The 18,844-nt window shown below is 37.8% G+C and overlaps 1 pseudogene; it reads right to left on the bottom strand.

Annotated features, from left to right (window-relative positions):
• Positions 1 to 6,075: 6,075 nt before the first annotated feature.
• On the bottom strand, positions 6,076 to 6,997 carry LOC138420165 (olfactory receptor 52D1-like; annotated as a pseudogene).
• Positions 6,998 to 18,844: the final 11,847 nt, after the last annotated feature.

Raw genomic sequence — 18,844 nt, 5'->3', positions numbered from 1 at the left:
TGCAAAGAAGTGAAAACAAAGATTGGAACAGACATTTGTACACACATGTTCATAACAGCATTATAATATTAAAAAAGAAGGAAATTCAAACATATGATAGAATTTAGGTGAACCTCAAAGACAGTGAAATGAAAATATTTTTGCTCTATGCTCTACCAGTAAACAGTCAGTTCATCAATTCAGTCACTCAATCGTGTCCAATTCTTTCTGACCCCATGGACTACGGCACATCAGGCTTCCCTGTCCATCACCAACTGCTAGAGATTGTTCAAACATGTCCATTGAGTCAGTGATGCCATCCAACCATCTCATCCTCTGTCGTCCCCTTCTCTTCCCGTCTTCAATCTTTCCCATCATCAGGGTCTTTTCCAATGAGTCAGTTCTTGGCATTAGGTGGCCAAAGTATTGGAACTTCAGCTTCAGCAGCAATACTTCCAATGATTACTCAGGACTGATTCCCTTTAGGATTGACTTTTTTGATCTCTTTGCAGTCCATTGGATTCTGAAGAGTTTTCCCCAATACCAAATTTCAAAAGAATCAGTTCTTTGGTGCTCAGCTTTATGGTCCAAATCTCACATCCATACATGACTACTGGAAAAACCATAGCTTTGACTAGATGGACCTTTGTCAGCAAAGAAATGTCTCTGTTTTTTTAATATGCCATCTAGGTTGATCATAGCTTTTCTCCCAAGGAGCAAAAGTCTTTTAATTTCATGGCTGCAGTCACCATATGTAGTGATTTTGGAGCCCAGGTAAATAAAGTCTTTCACTGTTTCCGTTTTCTCCCATCTATCTGCCATGAAGTGATGGATCAGATGCAATGATCTTCATTTTTTGAATATTGAGTTTTAAGCCAGCTTTTTCACTCTCTTCTTTCACTTTCATCAGGAGGCTCTTTAGTTACCCTTGGCTTTCTGCCATAAGGGTGGTGTCATCTGCATATCTGAGGTTATTGATATTGAAATCTTAATTCAAGCCTGTGGTTCATCCAGCCCAGAATTTCACATGATGTACTCTGCATGTAAGTTAAGTATGCAAGGTGACAATAAGCAACCTTAATGTACTCCTTTCCAAGTTTTGAACCAGTCCGTTGTTCCATGTCTGGTTCTAGCTATTGCTCCCTGACCTGCATACAGATTTCTCAGGAGGCAGGTAAGTGGTCTCGTATTTCCATCTCTTGAAGAATTTTCCAGTTTGTTGTGATCCACACAAAGGCTTTAGTGTAGTCAATGAAGCAGTAGAGGTTTTTCTGGAATTCTCTTGATTTTTCCATGATCGAATGAATGTTGGCAAACTAATATCTGATTGCTCTGCTTTTTCTTGGGCTTCCCTGGTGGCTCAGAGGTTAAAGAATCTGCCTGCAATGTGGGAGACTTGGGTTCGATCCCTGGGTTGGGAATATCCCCTGGAGAAGGAAATGGCAACCCACTCCAGTATTCTTGCCTGGAGAAACCCATGGACGGAGGAGCCTGGTGGGATACAGTCCACGGGGTCGCAAAGAGTTGGACACGACTGAGCAACTTCACTTCCCTTCTGCTTTTTCTAAATCCAACTTGAACATCTGTAAGTTCTCAATTCACGTACTGTTGAAACCTAGCTTGGAGAATTTTGAGCATTACTTTGCTAGCACAATTGTGTGGTAGACTGAACATTCTTTGGCATTGACTTTCTTTGGGATTGGAATGAAAACTGACCTTTTCCAGTCCTGTGGCCACTGCTGAGTTTTCCAAATTTGCTGGTATATTGAGTGCAGCACTTTCATAGCATCATCTTTCAGGATTTGAAACAGCTCAACTGGAATTCCATCACCTCCACTAGCTTTGTTCGTAGTGATGCTTTCTAAGGCCCACTTAATTTCACATTCCAGGATGTCTGGCTCTAGGTGAGTGATCACACCATCGTGATTATCTGGGTCTTGAAGATCTTTTTTGTACAGTTCTTTTGTGTATTCTTCTTAATATCTTCTTCTGTTAGGTCTATACCATTTCTGTCCTTTATCGAGCCCATCTTTGCATGAAATGTTCCTTTGGTATCTCTAATTTTCTTGAAGAGACCTATAGTCTTTCCCATTCTGTAGTTTTCGTCTATTTGTTTGTGATCGCTGAAGAAGGCTTTCTTATCTCTTCTTGCTATTCTTTGGAACTCTGCATTCAGGTGCTTATATCTTTCCTTTTCTCCTTTCCTTTTCACTTTGCTTCTTTCTCAGATATTTGTAAGCCCTCCTTAAACAACTGTCTTGACTTTTTGCATTTCTTCTTCTTGGGGATGGGTTTGATCACCACCTCCTATACAATGTTATTAACCTCCATCCATAGTTCTTCAGGTACTCTATCAGATGCAATCCCTTGAATCTATTTGTCACTTCCACTGTATAATCATAAGGGTTTTATTTAGGTCATACCTGAATGGTCTAGAGGTTTTCTCTACTTTCTTCAATTTAAATCTGAATTTTGCAATAAGAAGTTCATGATCTGAGCTTCCGTGGAGGAGGAAATGGCAACCCACTCCAGTATTTTCATCTGTGAAATCCCTATAGTCCATTGGGTTGGAAGAGTTGGGCATAACTGAGCAACTAACACACAAGAGGGAAAGTCAAATTTATCATATGAAGAGATTTAGTGATCTTCTTTGTATGGGAAGATGCAAGTGTATGGGCTTGCTGAAATAGTTTCTTTCATATGCATCTAATTATCAGGGGCCAATCTTGCTTTCTTTATTGTTCACATACTAATTCCTTGTTTACCAGAAGGTAATGGCAAATGTGGTAGATGCCTTTCACATCCCTCCTTGTTGCAGTAACAAGTCTTTTCCAAATGCAAATTTCTGAGCCCAGGTGAAATAAAGCCACTTGTTTGGAAGTCATCAGCTACTTTCTCCCCTGAGGATCTGGAGGGATGTGAAAGGTGGCCATCCACCACATTTGCCATCTCTTCTGGTAAACAAGTTATTAGTATGTGAACAATAAAGAAAGCAGAATTGGCCCCAGATAAGCTAGATGCATATGAAAGAAATTATTTCAACAAGCCCATACACTTGCATCCTCCTATACATAGAAGATCACTAAATCTTTTCATATGAGAAATTTGTTTTTTTCTTTTGTGTGTTACTTGCTCAATCATGTCCAACTCTTTCCAACCATATGGACTATAGGGATTCCCAGGCAAACATATTAAAGTGGGTGGCCATTTCCTCCTCCAGGGAATCTTCCCAACCCGGGAATTAAACCCAGGTCTCCTGCATTGCAGACTAAATCTTTATCATCTGAGCCACCAGGGGTTTTCTCTTAATTAACAATAATCTTTTAATATTAAGATTACCTGCCCCATGATACAAACTTATATATAGGTTATATATATAACCCTGCCTCCTCAGAGTTAGCTCTCTCAGAGCCAGCTGAGATCCTGTCTATTGGGCTCAAATAAAATGTAACTTTCAGGTTTTAGGTGGCACATATTCCTTTAGAAGACAGTATGCTAAGTGAAATAGCCAGTCACAAAAGGACAAATATTGACTGGTTCCTCGCATGACATACATAGAGTAGCCAAATTCATAGAGACAGTAGTAGAATGATAATAGTCAGAGAATGTGAGGAAGAGGGAATGGGGAGCTAGTGTTTTCCCGTATGTGGAGTTTGAACTGGGGAAAGGTAAAAAGCTCTGAAGCTGAATGCACAGCAATATGAATTATCAACTACAAATTGGCACTTGCCGAGAGTATTGGCCAACAAATTGAACAACAATAACAACAAGGGTGTTTGCCACCTGCCTCTATAGAGATTGAACCTTGTGCTGCTGCGGCTGTTGACATTCAACACCCCCTGAGTTCAGGGTGGAGTGAGGCACTCTGTTCTCTACGGAATCTGGTGGGACAGATCTTTAGATAGTTGGATGTTTTTAAAAACAGGTTTTATGATCTCAATCCTTACATCTCCTCATGTCTAAAAAAAGCACTAAATCCTTTCATGGTGACATCAGATCCTTGTGACTAGCAGAAAGATTTCTGTAAAACAAGTGCCTAATGGTATAACACTCCCTTCACCAAAACCTTATATACTGACCTTCCCCCACTGCCTCTTTGGAGTAGTCTCTCAGAGCTATCTGAGGTACTGCCTCCCAGGGCTGCAGTCCTCATTTTGCCCCCAAATAAAACTTAACTCACAACTCTCAAGTTGTACATCTTTTTTTACTCAACAGAATGTACTAATGTCATTGAACTCTACAGTTTAAAACAGTTAAAATGATAAATTTTATTTTCTGTAAAATTTAACACACAAGCTACCAGTGAATTGTCCTTTAGTTACATCCCATACTAACTCTAAAAACATGAGCGTTGATATTGATAGATCAATCTTTATGTACTTTTCCTTAGTATTAACATAAAAATAAACATTAACAAAGAGAAACATAAGAAGGCTTCTTTCAGTTGTACAATGAACTGTTCTATAAATAGGAGTGGGAAGGATATAGCAACGATATTTCACAGAAAAGGCATTTGAGAAAAAATGAGAATAGCACTTGAGAATATGTAAGTGCTATAAAACAAAATAGAGCCTGTTGGCATTAAAATTTAGTTGATAGAACCCTAATTTGATCCTATATCCTTAATTCATTTGATAAAACAAGAGAAAGGATGCCCTGAGCAATCAGAGAAAACCGTAGAAACCCTGTATTCACAGATGAGTGAGGTAGTTTACAATGTTGCCAAATTCATTTGGTAGCAAAAGATTCTAAATAACTTAATTATGTATTCTTAATTATGGATTCTTCATGCAAATTTCTTCAAGAAAAAGAGAAAAAAAGAGCATTACTTATTAATGATGGAAGAAGTCTCAGTGTTGCAAAAATTAGTCCATTTAAATCTAATCCAATTAAAAGGGCAGTCACTGAACACATTTTACAAATGAACGAATGAATGACTAAATGATTGTATCAAAAGAAGAAATGAAAAGCAACTGCTATGTTCTCATAACTATTCTATTGCACTCCAATAACTTTATATTATTCTTCAGGACTTTAGTAAAGTCTTCAACATATGATATAATATTAAGCAACATACATTACAGAAAATTAAAAAATTTTTTTTCTCAAGATATTTTCTAAATTTAGCAAAATTTAGCTAACAGTGAATAGAATCAAACATATTCATTATATAAATACAAAAATACAAATACATTTGCAGACATATTCAATAAGATATAATGAGTATTTCCTAAAACATTTTAAACAAAAAGAGTGGAGAATATAAGAAATTATAATTACTGGGGAAGTATAAAAATAACATACAGAGCATTTTTTTCTGTGCCACTTCACTGATCTTCATGTAAAGAAGACATGTAAAGTCTCATTTGATCATCACACAATCATATGAAGTAGGTTTTTATATTTTTCATTTTTAAATACCAGGAAACTGAGGTGAAGAATTAAATAGCAGTAAAATTAGCCAGGCACATGATATTGGACTTGAACCCTGGCAGGCTAACTAGTTAATTGATCTTTTTAACCTTTTTTATTGTTAAGTTTCTGTAGTTATCCTCCAAAAGACACAGGACATCAATCTCTTCTCCAATTTTAAGAGATACAGATGTATAGAACAGCCTTTTGGACTCTGTGGGAGATGGAGAGGGTGGGATGATTTGGGAGAATGGCATTGAAACATGTATAATATCAGATATGAAACGAATCACCAGTCCAGGTTTGATGCAGGATACTGGATGCTTGGGGCTGATGCACTGGGAAGACTCAGAGGAATGGCACGGGGAGGGAGGAGGGAGAGGGGTCCAGGATGGGGAACACGTGTATACCTGTAGTGGATTCATGTTGATGTATGGCAAAACCAATACAATATTGTAAAGTAATTAGCCTCCAATTAAAATAAATAAATTTATATTTTAAAAATAATGAAAAAGCTAAAATGACTTATTGAGTTAGAAATTTTAGAATTTGTAGACATCTAGTAAATAAAAGATCTTTCAGGTGGCAAATGTATTTCAGTTTGTGGGAGTAGGAGCAATTCTTACATAATCTCTTGTACTTTCATTTATTTTTGAACCATTTCTTTTATTGATCCAACTACAATCAGACAACTTTGATCACTAGTGTCTTAAGAACGTGTTCTCATATTTTCTTGGTCCTTACTCCATACACAATGGAGTTGAGAAAAGAGGGCACCAAAAGATACATATTTGCAATAAAAATGTGGATATGTGCAGGTATATTTTTCCCAAAACGGTGAGTGAAAAAGGGAAAACCAGCGGTGCAGCAGAAGACAAGAATAACACAGACATGGGACCCACATGTGCCTTAAAGCTAGCTTCTCGGGATGGTGGGCGGAGTACAGAGCGGAGGATGAAGACACAGGATATAGCAATGAGAACCGCATCACATGAGCCAACGATAGTAGCCATACTGAGGCTATAACGCTTAGTGGCCCCTGTGTCAATACACGCCAGCTTCACAACGGCCATGAACTCACAGTAGGTGTGGGCAATGATTCGTGTTCTGCAGTAAGGCAGCTGTTTGAGCAGAACGGGGTGTAGAGAAAAGAAAGCAACTCCCCAAATCACCACAATAATACCCATTATAGTGATGTGAGTGAGGGTGAGAATAGTCGTGCGGCACAGTGGATGACAAATGGCCACATAACGGTCAATGGCCATGGACAAAAAGAAGCCTGATTCCAAAGCAGTAAAACTACGAATGAAGAACATTTGGGTCAGGCAGGCATCAAAGGCAATGTTATGGGCTCTAAGACAGAAGAGACAGAGCATGCGAGGCAGTGTAGATGTGGAGAGGACCAGGTCAGTGACGGAGGGAAGGCACAAAAAGAGAAACATAGGCTTACAGAGGCTTCACTCTGCCCTAATCACAGCTAGAACGGTCACATTCCCCACCACCACCACCACATACATGGAGCAGAAGGGAATCCCAATCCAGACATGCAGGTATTTCAGTCCAAGAAGGTGACAGGAGAGGGATGTGAAGTGTTGAGAGGAGGCATGATGGTTTTTTCTTTGATTGTTATCAGGTCTTCTGAAGATAAAGTTACCATGCCAAGATGACCACAACCAGATGCCGCAAACACAGAGATTTATTATTTCAGGAAGATCCTTAATGACTATTGTTAAAAACAGTTTAAATTCATACTCAGGCTTATTTAAATGCCTGAGATTCAGATTAATAAAATGAGTCACAACATGCCAAATTATCGTGTTTTCTGAAATACACAAAGATAATAATTATATCATTTCATATTACCTCAAGGACCTATGTATCACTTTGTCCCTTTGTTTCCAGTAAAAGGTTTCATCTGTAATCACACTTGTACTTAACTGAAAAAATATTTCAGTTTTGTGCAGTTTTATGCTTCTCCATTGAGTTCTCATTCAGTATTCCTCCCATGTCACTGAATTTTTCATAAGTGAAAGTGACCAAGCAGAGGCCATATGGAAATTTCAGGAAATTATTTAAAGGAGGCTTAGTGGAGGAATAGAATGAATGGTCCCTGTGTCTTTCCATATGATACTGAATTCTTTGGCATAACTTTTAGAATCAGTAAGTCAGTCTATGATTTCACCCTTTCCTTTGCCACTCTGTGTGACTAATCTTACAAATAAAATATTCTGAAGTTTTATAATTTTTTTATATTTCTGGGCTTTATTACAGTGAAAAATGATTGATAATGCAAATATGGCTTTTTTTCATTATTTAGCTTTAAATGTGTAAATTACTCCTTAGCCTTATGAAAGTAACTTATAAGACAAAAAATTAAACCAGAGGGGAGAGAAGGAAAGTTATGTAGAAATGATAGCAAGGAATAAAATTAAGTGTAGTAAGTCAAGAAAAGTCTTCTTGAGTACATGACACTTAGACTAGAATGTGAATAATTTATGACTTCATCCTATGGGAACTGAACATATAGGTAATAGACAGATAATAGACAGATAGATAATTCATATCTATCTATTGTTTGATCTATCTATCTCCACACACATGTACATAAACACAAACAAAGTAAAGGGGCATAAACAAAGTTCTATTAGGAAGGATAATCATGACTTAATGAATTAAAATAGGTGTAGGTGGAATTAAAGAGTACAAAAGTCATTCAAGTGAGATGAGATTCTATGATTAAGCAAACACCTAACAAACAGGACATTTTACAACCCAATCTCTAGAACAGTGGCTATCACTCAATAGCATATGTTGGGGTATAGATACAATACAAAGCAGTGCAAGAACAGAACTGGAAAATATATACACTCACAGATACATACAATTGTTTGAAAAACACTTTTTTTATACACATAATACTATAATCTATGATATCATTTCCCAAAAAATGCCAACCTGTAGTAGAGTCCAAAAATCATGAGATATCCATATTGTTGTTCCTTCAACAGATTCATGCAATATGAAATATGGACAAAATAAGAGCTAACACTCTCTACTATAATATCCTTAAAAGAAGATCTTTACTCCTTAGAAATGCTATTTTTTTAAATTTATTTCATCCAAGGAGATTGAAAAATGTCGATTCCCTTTGTTTTAAAGAATTATATCTTCTTCCTTGAATCTAGGTCATTTGGAAAACAATAAGATGTCATTTAAGGGCATTCAGTGTTCTTCAAAGTTTCCTTGATCACTGAGACCAGACTGTCTCTTTCATTATATCATTCTTAAGGTCAAGAAGCAATCTAGACATGTACCTTCTATATGTAGCAGCTTAAGTATGGCAATCTCAGAGGATAAGCAGGAATGACCTCTGACAAAACACAGTTCCTTAAGGAATCACTGGAAGAAGGGGGTATGTTTGTATTGTTGATGAGGATTCAGTTCAGTTCAGTTGCTCAGTCGTGTCTGACTCTTTGCGACCCCATGAATCGCAGCACGCCAGGCCTCCCTGTTCATCACCAACTCCCAGAGTTCACTCAGACTCGCATCCATCGAGTCAGTGATGCCATCCAGCCATCTCATCCTCTATCGTCCCCTTCTTCTCCTGTCCCCAATCCCTCCCAGCATCAAAGTCTTTTCCAATGAGTCAACTCTTCACATGAGGTGGCCAAAGTACTGGAGCTTCAGCTTTAGCACCATTCCTTCAAAAGAAATACCTACAGCAAATTCCCATTGGCTATCTATTTTACATATGGGAATGTAAGTTTCTTGTTACTCTTTCCATACATCTCACCCTCCCCTCCCCTCTCCCTATGTCCATTAGTCTATTCTCTATGTCTGTTTCTCCATTGCTGCTCTGTAAATAAATTCTTCAGAACCATTTTTCTAGGTTCCACATATGTGTGTTAGAATACAATATTTATCTTTCTCTTTATGACTCACTTCACTCTGTATAATAGATTCTAAGTTCATCCACCTTATCAGAACTGACTCAAATGTGTTCCTGTTTATGGCTGAGTAATATTCCATCGTGTAAATGAACCACAACTTCTTTATCCATTCATCCATCAATGGACATCTAGGTAGCTTCCATGTTCTTGCTATCGTAAATAGTGCTGCAATGAACAACGGGATACTTGTGTCTTTTTCAACCCTAGTTTCCTCAGGATATATGCCTAGGAATGGGGTTGCTGGGTCATATGGTGGTTTTATTCCTAGTTTTTTAAGGAATCTCCATACCGTCTTCTATAATGGCTGTATCAATTTACATTCCCACCAACAGTGCAAGAGTGTTCCCAATTTCTGCACACCCTCTTCAGTATTTATCACGTATCAACTTTTTGATGATGGCCATCATGATGATGTGATCACTAATTTGGAGCCAGACATCTTGGAATGTGAAGTCAAGTGGACCTTAGAAAGCATCACTACAAACAAAGCTAGTGGAGGTGATGGAATTCCAGTTGAGCAGTTTCAAATCCTGAAAGATGATGCTGTGAAAGTGCTGCACTCAATATGCCAGCAAATTTGGAAAACTCAGCAGTGGCCACAGGACTGAAAAATGTCAGTTTTCATTCCAATTCCAAAGAAAGGCAATGCCAAAGAATGCTCAAACTACCACACAATTGCACTCTTCTCACACGCTAGTAAAGTAATGCTCAAAATTCTCCAAGGCAGGCTTCAGCAATACGTGATCCGTAAACTCCCTGATGTTCAAGCTGGTTTTAGAAAAGGCAGAGGAACCAGAGGTCAAATTGCCAACATCTACTGGATCATGGAAAAAGCAAGAGAGTTCCGGAAAAACATCTATCTGCTTTATTGACTATGCCAAAGCCTTTGACCGTGTGGATCACAAGAAACTGTGGAAAATTATGAGAGAGATGTGAATACCAGACCACCTAACCTGCCTCTTGAGAAATCTGTATGCAGGTCAGGAAGCAACAGTTAGAATTGGACATGGAACAACAGACTGGTTCCAAATAGGAAAAGGAGTATGTCAAGGCTGTATATTGTCACCCTGTTTATTTATCTTATATGCAGAGTACATCATGAGTAACGCTGGACTATAAGAAACACAAGCTGGAATCAAGATTGCCGGGAGAAATATCAATAACCTCAGATAAGCAGATGACACCACCCTTATGGCAGAAAGTGAAGAGGAGCTAAAAAGCTCCTTGATGAAAGTGAAAGAAGAGAGCGAGAAAGTTGGCTTAAAGCTCAACATTCAGAAAACAAAGATCATGGCATCCGGTCCCATCACTTCATGGGAAATAGATGGGGAAACAGTAGAAACAGTATCAGACTTTATTTTTTTGGGTCCAAAATCACTGCAGATGGTGACTGCAGCCATGAAATTAAAAGACGCTTACTCCTTGGAAGAAAAGTTATGACCAACGTAGATAGTATACTCAAAAGCAGAGACATTACCTTTCTGACTAAGGTCTGTCTAGTCAAGGCTGTGGTTTTTCCTGTGGTCATGTATGGATGTGAGAGTTGGACTGTGAAGAAGACTGAGTGCTGAAGAAGGCTGAGTGCCGAAGAATTGATGCTTTTGAACTGTGGTGTTGGAGAAGACTCTTGAGAGTCCCTTGGACTGCAAGGAGATCCAACCAGTCCATTCTGAAGGAGACCAACCCTGGAATTTCTTTTGAAGGAATGATGCTAAAGCTGAAGCTCCAGTACTTTGGCCACCTCATGCGAAGAGTTGACTCACTGGAAAAGACTCTGATGCTGGGAGGGATTGGGGGCAAGAGGAGAAGGGGACGCCCGAGGATGAGATGGCTGGATGGCATCATGGACTCGATGGATGTGAGTCTGAGTGAACTCCGGGAGTTGGTGATGAACAGGGAGGCCTGGCATGCTGTGATTCATGGGGTTGCAAAGAGTCAGACACGACTGAGCGACTGAACTGAACTGAACTGATTCTGATCTGTGTGAGGTGATATCTCATTTCAGATTTGATTTGCATTTCTCTAATAATGAGTGATGTTGAGCATCTTTTCATGTACTTGTTAGGCATCTGTATGTCTTCTTTGGAGAAATGTCTGTTTAGGTGTTTTCCCCACTTTTTGATTGGGTTGTTCGTTTTCCTGGTATTGAGTTATATGAGCTGGTTGTATATTTTGGAAATTAATCCTTTGTCAGTTGTTTCATTAGCTATTATTTTCTCCTATTCTGAGGGTTGCCTTTTTACTTTGCTTATAGTTTCTTTTGCTCTGCAAAAGTTTTTAAATTTAATCAGGTCCCACTTGTTTACTTTTGTTTTTATTTCCGTTACTTTAGAAGGTGGGTCAATATGGGATCTTGCTTTGATTTATGTCATCGAGTGTTCTGCCTATGTTTTCCTCTAAGAGTTTTATAGTGTCTGGTCTCACATTTAGGTCTTTAATCCATTTTGAATTTACCTTTGTATATGGTGTTAGGAAGTGTTCTAATTTCATTCTTTTACATGTAGCTGTCCAGTTTTCCCAGCACCATTTACTGAAGAGACTGTCTTTGCCCCACTGCACATAGTTGCCTCATTGTCAAAAATAAGGTACCCATAGGTGTGTGGGTTTATTTCTGGGCCTTCTATCTTGCTCCATTAGTCTAAATTTCTGTTTTTCTGCCTGTACCATACTGTCTTGATGACTTTAGCTTCGTACTATAATCTGAAGTCAGGAAAGTTGAATCCTCCAGCTCCATACTTCTTTCTCAAGACCGCTTTGGCTATTTGGGGTCTTTTGTGTTTCCATATGAATTTTGAATTTTTTTTCTTCTAGTTCTGTGAGAAATGCCACTGATAATTTGATAGGGATTTCATTGAATTGTAGATTTCACTATTTACGAAAATAGTCATTTTCACAATATTGATTCTTCCTACCCAGAAATGTTGTATATCTCTGCATCTGTTTATGTCATCTTTGATTTCTTTCATCAGCGTCTTGCAGTTTTTGTATACAGTTCTTTTGTCATCTTGGATAAGTTTATTCCTAGATATTTAATTCTTTTTGTTGCAATGGTGAATGGAATTGATTTCTTAATTTTTCTTTCTGGTTTTTAAGTATAAAGAAATGCATGTGATTTCTGTATATTGATTTTGTGTCCTGCAACTTTGCTAAATTCACTGATTAGCTCTAGTAATTTTCTGATAGTATCTTTAGGGATTTCCATGTACAGTATCATGTCATCTGCAAACAGTGAGAGCTTTACTTCTTTTTCAATCTGGATTCCTTTTATTTATTTCTTCTCTGATTGCTGTGGCTAGGGTTTCCAGAACTTTGTTGAATAATAGTGGTGAAACTGGACCCCGTTGTCTTGTTCCTGATCTTAGGGGGATTGCTTTCAGTTTCTCATCATTGAGAATAATGTTTGCTGTAGGCTTATCATATATGGCCTTTACTATGTTGAGGTAGGTTCCTTCTATGCCCACGTTTTGAAGAGTTTTAACCATAAATGGGTGGTGAATTTTGTCAAGGGCCTTTTCTGCATCTATTGAGATGACCGTATGGCTTTTATCTTTCAGCTTGTTAATATGGTGTATCACATTGATTGCATATACTGAAGAACCCTTGCATCCCTGGAATAAACCCAACTTGATTATGGTGTATGAGCTTTTTGATGTGTTGCTGAATTATGTTTGCTTAAATTTTGTTGAGGATTTTTGCATCTATGTTCATCTGTGATACTGGCTTGTAGTTTTCTTTTTTTGTGCTGTTTTTGGTTTTGGTATCAGGGTGATGGTGGCATTAGAGAAAGAGTTTGGAAGTGTTGTTTCCTCTGCAATTCTTTGAAATAATTTTAGAAGGATAGGCATTAGCTCTTCTCTAAATGTTTGGCAGAATTCTCCTGTGAAGCCATCTGATCCTGGGCTTTTGTTTTGGGGGAGATTTTTTGTCACAGCTTTAATTTCAGTGCTTGTAATTGGGTTGTTCATAATTTCTATTTCTCCCTGGTTCAGTCATGGCAGGTTGAACTTCTCTAAGAATCTGTCCATTTCTTCCAGGTTATCCATTTTATTGCCATATGGTTGTTCATAATAGTCTCTTATATTCCTTTGTATTTTGCATTGTCCATTTAAATCTCTCCTTTTTCATTTCTAATTTTGTTGATCTTCTGTCTTGTTTTCTTGATGAGTCTGGCCAAAGTTTGTAAATTCTGTTTATCTTTTCCAAGAACCAGCTTTTAGTTTTATTAATCTTTACTCTTATTTCTTTCATTTCTTTTTCATTTATTTCTGTTGGGATCTTTATGATTTCTTCTCTTCACTTAAATTTTGTTGTTGTTGTTGTTCTTCTTCTTTTTCAAAAATATTTTTTTTTTATTTTAAAGGATTTAAAAGCCTAAAACACAAACATTATAAATACGTTATTGGTTACATAGCATATAAAGATGTAATTTGTGGTTGCTGCTGCTGCTGCTCAGTTGCTTCAATCATGTCTGAATCTGTGTGACCCCATAGACAGCAGCCCACCAGGCTCCCCTGTCCCTGGGATTCTCCAGGCAAGAACACTGGAGTGGGTTGCCATTGCCTTCTCCATTGTGGTTGCTAAGCTCTAACAAAGAAGAGCTTTTATATGTCTTTGAAGATATACAGATCATATTGTGAGAAGTGCTGGGCTGAATGAAGGAAAAGCTGAAATCAAGATTTCTTGCAGAAATATCAATAACCTCAGATATGGAGATGACACCACTCTTATGGCAGAAAGTGAAGAACTAAAGTGCCTCTTGATGAAAGTGAAAGAGGAGAGTGAAAAGTTGGTTTAAAACTCAACATTCAGAAAACTAAGATCATGGCATCTGTTCCCATCACTTCATGGCAGATAGATGGGGAAACACTAGAAACAGTGACTCACTTTATTTTGGCAGACTCCAAAATAACAGTAGATACAGTGACTGACTTTATTTTTCTAGGCTCCAAAATCACTGCAGATGGTGATTGCAGCCATGAAATTAAAAAACACTTACTCCTTGGAAGGAAAGTTTTGATCAACCTAGACAGCATATAAAAAACAGAGACATTACTTTGCCAACAGAGGTCCATCTAGTCAAGTCTATGGTTTTTCCAGTGGTGATGTAAGGATGCAAGAGTTGGACTATAAAGAAAGCTGAGCACTGAAGAATTGATGCTTTGAACTGCGGTGTTGGAGAAGACTCTTGAGATTCCCTTGGACTGCAAGGAGATCCAACCAGTCCATCCTAAAGGGGATCAATTCTGGATGTTCATTGGAAGGACTGATGTTGAAGCTGAAACTTCAATACTTTGGCCATCTGGTGCAAAGAGCTGACTCATTTGAAAAGAGCCTGATGCTGGGAAAGATTGAGGGCAGGAGGAGACGGGAACAACAGAGGATGAGATTGTTGGATGGCATCACCGACTCGATGGACATGGGTTTGTGTGAACTCCAGGAGTTGGTGATGGACAGGAAGGCCTGGCGTGCTGTGGTTCATGGGGTCACAAAGATTCGGACATGACTGAACTGAAAATCACTGCAGACGGTGACTACGCCATGAAATTAAAAGATGCTTTCTTCTTGAAAGAAAAGTTATGACCAACCTAGACAGCATATTAAAAAGCAGAGACATTACTTTGCCAACAAAGGTCCATCTAGTCAACGCTATTATATTTCCAGTAAGGATATGCATGGATGTGAGCATTGGACTACAAAGAAAGCTGAGTGCCAAAGAATTGATGCTTTTGAACTGTGGTGTTGGAGAAGACTCTCAAGAGTCCCGTGGATTGCAAGGAGATCCAACCAGTCCATCCTAAAGGAAATCAGTCATGAATATTCATTGGAAGGACTGATGCTGAAGCTCCAATACTTTGGCCACCTGATGCCAAGAAGTGACTCATTGGAAAAGACCCTGATGCTGGAAAAGATTGAAGGCAGGAAGAGAAGGGGATGACAGAGGATGAGATGATTGGATGGCATCACCGACTCAATGGACATAAGTTTGAGTAAATATTGGGAGTTGGTGATAGAAAAGGAAGCCTGGCATGCTGCAGTCCATGGAGTCACAAAGAGTCGGACATGATTGAGCCACTGAACTGAAGATATATTATTATTAATTATGAATATCCTGCTATAAGTTTAAAAGGCTATATGTAATCCTTTTACATATATAAGGATATGTATATCCCCTTTTATATAGAGAAATAACCATAAAGAAAATGTTTATAAAATATATATGAAATGATAAGGAATCAAAAAGTGTCAGTAGAAATATCAGCTGAAAACAAAGGAAGACTGAGGGAGAAACAAGGAACAAAAAGGAGTAAAAATACATACAAACACAACAAAAATGCCAAGAATATGTCCTTCTTATGAACAGTTAAATGTTAATGGTTTAAACTCCCCAGTCAAAACACATAGAGTGAAAGAATGAATTTAAATACCAGAATTAGGATATGGATCAAGGTGGTAGAGTAAGAGAATGTAGAGTTCACCTCCCTCAACAAACACATCAAAAATACATCTTTATGTGGAACAATTTTCACTGTAAACAAAATGGAAACTAACTATACTCCTTCACAATCAAGGTTGTATGAAAGATTCATGTAATCATATAGGAAGGGAAGAAAAGTGATGGGGCTAGGACCATGTTCCTGGGAAAGAACACTGAGGAACAGGGAGAATTTATGGATAAGACCCCCGCCATGGGAGTTAGGCAGTAAATGCCACAGATTGGGTAGCCCAGTCCTGGGGTCCTGTGAACAGAAGAGCCCTGTTGGCTGGTTGGAGAATGACTGGCACTAATGGGAGTGTGTAGGAAGCATGTGTGAGGAGCGTGTGTGCACTTAGCTTGTCTGGAAGGCAAGATGGACGGAAGTCTGCTCTATGGGTTGCCATGTTTCTCAAGACCACCTTGGCATGTGCTCCAGATCAAACTGAGTGAACACTCTGGCCCTAATCACTCCATGCCACAGAGCAGCACTGGATGTGGGTAACTATGACCCACAACCAGGTGGGGGCAGTTGTAGAGGTAGAGGTAGAGGCTGGGGGCAGTAATTGGCTGTGAGGGACAAAGGGGCTTGCACCTGAGGCTGAGACTGATCAAAGTGAGGAAAGCAATTATGGGAAACTGGACAGAAAGCATTATCTTCCCTAGCGGCTCAGCAATAAAGAATCTGCCTACAATGCAGGAGATGCAGGAAATATGGGTTCAGTCCCCTGGGTTGGGAACATCCCCTGGAGGAGGGCGTGACAACATACTCCAATATTCTTGCCTGGAGAATCCCATAGGCAGAGGAACTTGGTGGTCTACAGTCCATAGCGCTGCACTGAGTCGGACAGAACTGAAGAGACTTAGCATACATGCATGCATGCAGAGAGAGTACAGTTTGGATCCCTGTGTACAGCCAACATGAGTCAAGAGACAGCATGGGCCCCAATAGCTTCACCACTCTCCCATCTCTGGGTTAAGTGTCTGAGTGCAAAGAGAGGGAAAAACACACATTAAAAGGGAATAGGAACAGCTTGGGTGTAAACAACTTGGAATTAACCTCCAACCCTGATAGGGTGGTAACGGTCACTGAGCAGAAACAATGTCCCACATCACAACTAGCTCCGCTCTAACTTATACATTTCCAGTTTCAACGTCTAAACAACAAATGGATCACTGAAGAAAAAAAAAAAATGAAAGAAAAATTTTAAAATGCCTGGGGAAGAAAAAAATCACACACACAAAAAATGAATCAAAAACTATGAGACACAGGAAAAGCAGTTTTAAGAAGGAAGTTTGCAGTGATACAAGCTTACCTCAGGAAACTAGAAAATTTTCAAATAAGCAACCTAACCCTACAGCTAAAGAAACAAGAAAATGAAGAACAAGTCAAAACCAAACCAAAAATATACATTAAAAAAAAATCAAACTCCAAAAAACATTAGTAGAAAGAAAGAAAGATCAGAGGAGAAATAAATGGAGGCAAAGGAAAGAAAGAATCGGTGAAACTATGAGCTGGTTCTGATAAACAAAATTGATAAATCTATAGCCAGACTTATCGAGAAAAAATGAAAGAGGGCCCAAATGCATAAATCAGAAATAAAGAAGGAAAATTAATAAACAGTACAACAGAAATACAAAGTATCATTAAGATATTACTACTAACAACTGTAGGGTAATAAAAAGGACAATCTAGAAGAAATGGACAAATTCCTAGAAATGTATAATTTCTGAAATAGAAAATGTGAACAGATAAATTATCAGTACTGAAATTTAATCAATATTTACAAATTCTCAACAAACATTATTTCAGGACCAAATGACTTCACAATTGAATTCTACCAAACATTTAAAGAAAAGTTACTACCTGTCCTCAAACTAGTCCACAAAACTGAGGAGAAAGGAACACTTCCTAGCTCATTCTGTGTGGTCAGCATTCCCTTAATACCAAATCCAAACACATTATTAAAAACAAAAACAAAAACAAAACACTACAGATCAGCATCTGTTATATACAGATATAAAAAAATTCTAAAGAAAATATTAGCAAATCAAATCAACAATGTATAAAAAGAATTATAGACCATAACCAATACAAATTGTTCAAAGATAAAGAAAAAGGATAAGGAAAACTATGACATGATCAAATCAAGAATATATGTAGACAAAGCATTTCACAATACCCAAAATTCATTAATGATACAAAATTCTCAGAAAACCAGAAACAGAGGAAAACTAGCTCAATTTGATGAAGAGTATCTTAAAAAAAATTTAAGAAAACCCTATAGTTAGTACAATTGACAGTGTGAAATTCAAAACATTCACTAGGATCAGGAACAAGGCAAAGATGTTCCCTCTCTCTACTGTTTTTCAACTTAATATTGAAAGAAAGTCTTAGCTAATGCAATAATGAAAGAAAAGAAAAGGAATAGAGTTTGGGAAAGAAGAAACAAAATTATCTTTGATCACAGATATTGCAATGGTCTATGTAAAAAAATCCAAAAGAATTGACAAAAATTTCTGTAATTAAGCAATTATAGCCAGGTTTCATGATACAAGGTTAATATACAAAAGTCTATCTCATTCCTACATACAGCAATAAAAAAAATATAATTTAAATTAAAATATATTACCATTTATAATAGTACTTAAATAAAATACCTAGGTATAAATCTTATATATATGAGTTCTGTATGAGGGGAAAGTACAATATATATATTGTATATTTTTATATATTTTATTGTATGTATGTATATTTATTGTATTGTATGTATGTATACAATATGTATATTGTATATATATATATATATATATATATATATATATATATATATATAACAAAATACATGAGTTGGAAGACTTTCCAAGCCTATAAGTCTATAAGTAGTAAATTTCAAAATTGTCAAGTTGTCAGTTTTTCTAACTTGATGTATGCTGCTGCTGCTGCATTGCTCCAGTCGTGTCCGACTCTGTGCAGTCCTATGGACGGCAGCCCACCAGGCTCCTCTGTCCATGGGATTTTCCAGGCAAG

This window comes from Ovis canadensis, chromosome 15 (assembly GCF_042477335.2).
Source record: "Ovis canadensis isolate MfBH-ARS-UI-01 breed Bighorn chromosome 15, ARS-UI_OviCan_v2, whole genome shotgun sequence".
Taxonomy (NCBI): domain Eukaryota; kingdom Metazoa; phylum Chordata; class Mammalia; order Artiodactyla; family Bovidae; genus Ovis; species Ovis canadensis.
This window is presented reverse-complemented; position numbering and strand designations above follow the sequence as displayed.